Genomic DNA, 6,064 nt, shown 5'->3' with positions numbered 1-6,064 from the left:
GTGAAGGGTAGGTCCTTGTCACCAATGTCGTGCTGGGTGACCTGTTTCATGGTGAACTCGTAGCCTACCCCTGCTCTACCGGTCTCATTGGCCATGGTGTACACAGAGAACTCGGGGGTGATCTTGGTGTCCTCGCTGACGATCTGAGACCGTATTATGCCGTTGGAGCTTCTCTGGGAGATGACGCGGAACAGCGTGTCGCCCATGATCATGACTTCGGCCTTATCACTCCCCAGTATCCTCCGAGCGTTTTCCAGGGCGCAAACGAAAGAGTCGGGCTGTATGTTGACCATGCCGCACATGAGCTCCGCCATCACCAAGATAGAGTCCAATTTCTCAGCACGACCGGAGGTCTTTGTCCTTTGCGCGATTCTGTCTGTCAAGGTTGGTTGAGCAGAGCAATATCTGAGCACCTCAATGGTTCTAGTTAGCTCCCAGGAGGTGCTGACCCTGTCTAACTCTCTTCTGATCAGATCCATTGCCATCGACGGCACTGTAACGCTCAGGAGGCTTCCGAACTGCATCGTGACCACCTTGGACCGATGTTGGAACACTTGGCTGTACTCTCTAGTCTGCACTCCGTTGCTAATTGTGTCGTAGGTGCCCTGCTGAGCCTCGCGTTGGTCCGTGATCCTGTAGCGCCTGCAGAACCTCGTACCTGTGGGAACTACTTCGTCCGGTACCAGCATCTTGTATACAAAGCCAGCGAGTAGGCGACTCGTTTCTCTCTGTTGTCTGAACAGGGTAACTCCCATGTGAGCCTGAGATATCACAACGGTGGCATCAGCAGAGATGGAACTGTTGGTGGCCGAGGCTCTGATTATGTTATCCACCATGTACTCGGCGAATGTGTCGTTTGGCGAGACCAGGAAGGTTGGCGCTTTCACCAAACGCACAACGGTCGCCAGTGGTTTCAGCGTATAGCTGCTCGGGTCCATGGTTACCACAGTCATGATGCGGGCAACCTCTTGGGGCTCTAGTCGATTGAATTAAATTATAAGGACTAACAGGCGACCTGGCTGTGTGCGTGCTATAGTAGAGATAGAGTTGATGTCAATAGCAACCTCTGAGACCGACAGAGTCCATTGTTAAGATGTTTATTTTGTTGGTTAGACGACAATGTCTCGAGTGTCCCACACGCCCTTGCAAAGCTTCTTGTAAGGACTCTTTAACTTCTTCTGGCTGCAAGCCCGAAGCCGGGCACAATATGACAACAGCCACTTCAAGTGCAGGGCGCGAAATTCAAAATATATTTTTTAGAAATATTTAACTTTCACACATTAACAAGTCCAATACGGCATTTGAAAGATAAACATCTTGTGAATCCAGCCAACATGTCCGATTTTTAAAATGTTTTACAGCGAAAACACCACGTATATTTATGTTAGCTCACCACCAAATACAAAAAAGGACAGACATTTTTCACAGCACAGGTAGCATGCACAAAACCAACCTAACTAACCAAGAACCAACCAAACTAACCAAGAAACAACTTCATCAGATGACAGTCTTATAACATGTAATACAATAAATCTATGTTTTGTTCGAAACATGTGCATATTTGAGCTATAAATCAGTTTTACATTGCATCTACCATCACAGCTACCGTCAGAAATGGCACCGAAGCAGCCAGAGTAATTACAGACACCAACGTCAAATACCTAAATACTCATCATAAAACATTTCTGAAAAATACATGGTGTACAGCAAATGAAAGACAGGCATCTTGTGATTCCAGACAATATTTCCGATTTCTTAAGTGTTTTACAGCGAAAACACAATATAGCATTATATTAGCTTACCACAATAGCCAGAAACACAAGCCATTCCCCAGCAGCAAAAGTTAGCGATCGTAACAAACCAGCAAAAGATATATAATTTTTGACTAACCTTGATAAGCTTCATCAGATGACAGTCCTATAACATCAGGTTATACATACACTTATGTTTTGTTCGAAAATGTGCATATTTAGAGCTGAAATCAGTGGTTATACATTGTGCTAACGTAGCATCTTTTTCCCACAACGTCCGGATATTTTTCTGGCACCCACGTATTCTGACCAAATAACTATTCATAAACATAACTAAAAAATACATGTTGTATAGGAAATTATAGATACACTAGTTCTTAACCTGATGATGATAGAGGGCGCTATTTACACTTTGGGGGAAAATCGTGCCCAATTTAAACGGCCTCGTACTCTATTCTTGCTCGTACAATATGCATATTATTATTACTATTGGATAGAAAACACTCTCTAGTTTCTAAACCGTTTGAATTTTGTCTGTGAGTAAAACAACTTCCGGCGCCGAAAAGAGATGGCCGCCTCGCTTCGCGTTCCTTGGAAAATATGCAGTTTTTTGTTTTTTTATGTGTTATTTCTTACATCGGTACCCCAGGTAATCTTAGGTTTCATTACATACAGTCGGGAGGAACTACTGAATATACGATTAACGTCAACTCATCATCGTTCCTACCAGGAATATGACTTTCCCGAAACGGATCCAGTGTTTTGCCTTCCACCCAATACAATGGATCTGATCCCAGCCGGCGACCCTGTGCGACGCCGAAAAAGGGGCAAACGAGGCGGTCTCGTGGTCAGGCTTCGGAGACGGGCACATCGCGCTCCACTCCCTAGCATACTACTCGCCAATGTCCAGTCTCTTGACAATAAGGTTGATGAAATCCGAGCACGGGTAGCATTCCAGAGAGACATCAGGGATTGCAACGTGCTCTGCTTCACGGAAACATGGCTAACTCAAGGGACGCTAACGGAGTCGGTGCAGCCAGCTGGTTTCTTCATGCATCGCGCCGACAGAAACAAACATCTTTCCGGTAAGAAGAGGGGCGGGGGGGTATGCCTTATAATTAACGAGAAGTGGTGTGATCATCATAACAACACACAGGAACTCAAGTCATTCTGTTCACCTGATCTAGAACTCCTCACAATCAAATGTCGACCGCATTATCTACCAAGGGAATTCTCTTCAATCATAATCACAGCCGTATATATTCCCCCCCAAGCAGACACATCGATGGCCCTGAACGAACTTTATCTGACTCTTTGTAAACTGGAAACCACACACCCTGAGGCTGCATTCATCGTAGCTGGGGATTTTAACAAGGCTAATCTAAAAACAAAACTCCCTAAATTCTATCAGCATATCGATTGTGCTACCAGGGCTGGAAAAACACTAGATCATTGCTATTCTAATTTCCGCGACGCATATAAGGCCCTCCCCCGCCCCCCTTTCGGAAAAGCTGACCACGACTCCATTTTGTTGATTCCAGCCTACAAACAGAAACTCAAACAACAAGCTCCCGCGCTCAGGTCTGTTCAACGCTGGTCCGACCAATCTGAATCCACGCTTCAAGACTGCTTCGATCACGCGGATTGGAGTATGTTCCGCATCGCGTCCAACAACAATATTGACGAATATGCTGATTCGGTGAGCAAGTTCATTAGGAAGTGCATTGACGATGTCGTACCCACAGCAACGATAAAAACATTCCCAAACCAGAAACCGTGGATTGACGGCAGCATTCGCGTGAAACTGAAAGCGCGAACCACTGCTTTTAACCAGGGCAAGGTGACCGGAAGCATGACCGAATACAAACAGTGTAGCTATTCTCTCCGCAAGGCAATCAAACAGGCTAAGTCCCAGTACAGAGACAAAATCGAGTCGCAATTCAACAGCTCAGACACAAGAGGTATGTGGCAGGGTCTACAGTCAATCACGGATTACAAAAAGAAAACCAGCCCCGTCGTGGACCAGGATGTCTTGCTCCCAGACAGGCTAAACAACTTTTTTGCCCGCTTTGAGGAGAATACAGTGCCACTGACACGGCCCCCTACCAAAACCTGCGGGCTCTCCTTCACTGCAGCCGAGGTGAGTAAAACATTTAAACGTGTTAACCCTCGCAAGGCTGCAGGCCCAGACGGCATTCCCAGCCGCGTCCTCAGAGCATGCGCAGACCAGCTGGCTGGTGTGTTTACGGACATATTCAATCAATCCTTATCCCAGTCTGCTGTTCCCACATGCTTCAAGAGGGCCACCATTGTTCCTGTTCCCAAGAAAGCTAAGGTAACTGAGCTAAACGACTACCACCCCGTAGCACTCACTTCCGTCATCATGAAGTGCTTTGAGAGACTAGTCAAGGACCATATCACCTCCACCCTACCGGACACCCTAGACCCACTCCAATTTGCTTACCGACCCAATAGGTCCACAGACGACGCAATCGCAACCACACTGCACACTGCCCTAACCCATCTGGACAAGAGGAATACCCATGTGAGAATGCTGTTCATCGATTACAGCTCAGCATTTAACACCATAGTACCCTCCAAACTCGTCATCAAGCTCGAGACCCTGGGTCTCGACCCCGCCCTGTGCAACTGGGTCCTGGACTTCCTGACGGGCCGCCCCCAGGTGGTGAGGGTAGGTAACAACATCTCCACCCCGCTGATCCTCAACACTGGGGCCCCACAAGGGTGCGTTCTGAGCCCTCTCCTGTACTCCCTGTTCACCCACGACTGCGTGGCCATGCACGCCTCCAACTCAATCATCAAGTTTGCGGATGACACTACAGTGGTAGGCTTGATTACCAACAACGACGAGACGGCCTACAGGGAGGAGGTGAGGGCCCTCGGAGTGTGGTGTCAGGAAAATAACCTCACACTCAACGTCAACAAAACAAAGGAGATGATTGTGGACTTCAGGAAACAGCAGAGGGAGCACCCCCCTATCCACATCGACGGGTCAGTAGTGGAGAAGGTGGAAAGTTTTAAGTTCCTCGGTGTACACATCACGGACAAACTGAATTGGTCCACCCACACAGACAGCGTTGTGAAGAAGGCGCAGCAGCGCCTCTTCAACCTCAGGAGGCTGAAGAAATTCGGCTTGTCACCAAAAGCACTCACAAACTTCTACAGATGCACAATCGAGAGCATCCTGTCGGGCTGTATCACCGCCTGGTACGGCAACTGCTCCGCCCACAACCGTAAGGCTCTCCAGAGGGTAGTGAGGTCTGCAGAACGCATCACCAGGGGCAAACTACCTGCCCTCCAGGACACCTACACCACCCGATGTCACAGGAAGGCCATAAAGATCATCAAGGACAACAACCACCCAAGCCACTGCCTGTTCACCCCGCTATCATCCAGAAGGCGAGGTCAGTACAGGTGCATCAAAGCAGGGACCGAGAGACTGAAAAACAGCTTCTATCTCAAGGCCATCAGACTGTTAAACAGCCACCACTAACATTTAGCGGCCGCTGCCAACATACTGACTCAACTCCAGCCACTTTAAAAATGGGAATTGATGGAAATTATGTAAAAATGTACCACTAGCCACTTTAAACAATGCCACTTAATATAATGTTTACATACCCTACATTACCCATCTCATATGTATATACTGTACTCTATATCATCTACTGCATCTTGCCATCTTTATGTAATACATGTACCACTAGCCACTTTAAACTATGCCACTTTATGTTTACATACCCTACAGTACTCATCTCATATGTATATACCGTACTCTATACCATCTACTGCATCTGCCATGCCGTTCTGCACCACCACTCATTCATATATCTTTATGTACATATTCTTTATCCCTTTACACTTGTGTGTGTGTGTAAGGTAGTAGTTGTGGAATTGTTAGGTTAGATTACTTGTTGGTTATTACTGCATTGTCGGAACTAGAAGCACAAGCATTTCGCTACACTCGCATTAACATCTGCTAACCATGTGTATGTGACTAATAAAATTTGATTTGATTTGATTTGAAACAGAACTCATTTGGCACAAACTTCCTGACCAGGAAGTGGAAAATCTGAAATCGATGCTCTCTTCTGGGTCCTGCCTATAAATGGGCATGAGACCTATTAGTATACATGCACGTCATACACCCCCTAGATGTCAAGAGGAAGTGAGAGAAGAAATGAAGTGTTTATCTTGGTCTGAGGTGGAATAAATCTTCTTGGCACGACGAGTCATCCATTTTTTGTTTTCTGGAGAGCGCGAACATGGACCTGGAATTGCCTTCTGAAAAG

This window comes from Salvelinus fontinalis, chromosome 2 (genome assembly GCF_029448725.1).
Source record: "Salvelinus fontinalis isolate EN_2023a chromosome 2, ASM2944872v1, whole genome shotgun sequence".
In the NCBI taxonomy this organism is placed as follows: Eukaryota; Metazoa; Chordata; class Actinopteri; order Salmoniformes; family Salmonidae; genus Salvelinus; species Salvelinus fontinalis.
The sequence above is the reverse complement of the archived record's forward strand: the minus strand, read 5'-3'. Positions refer to the sequence as shown.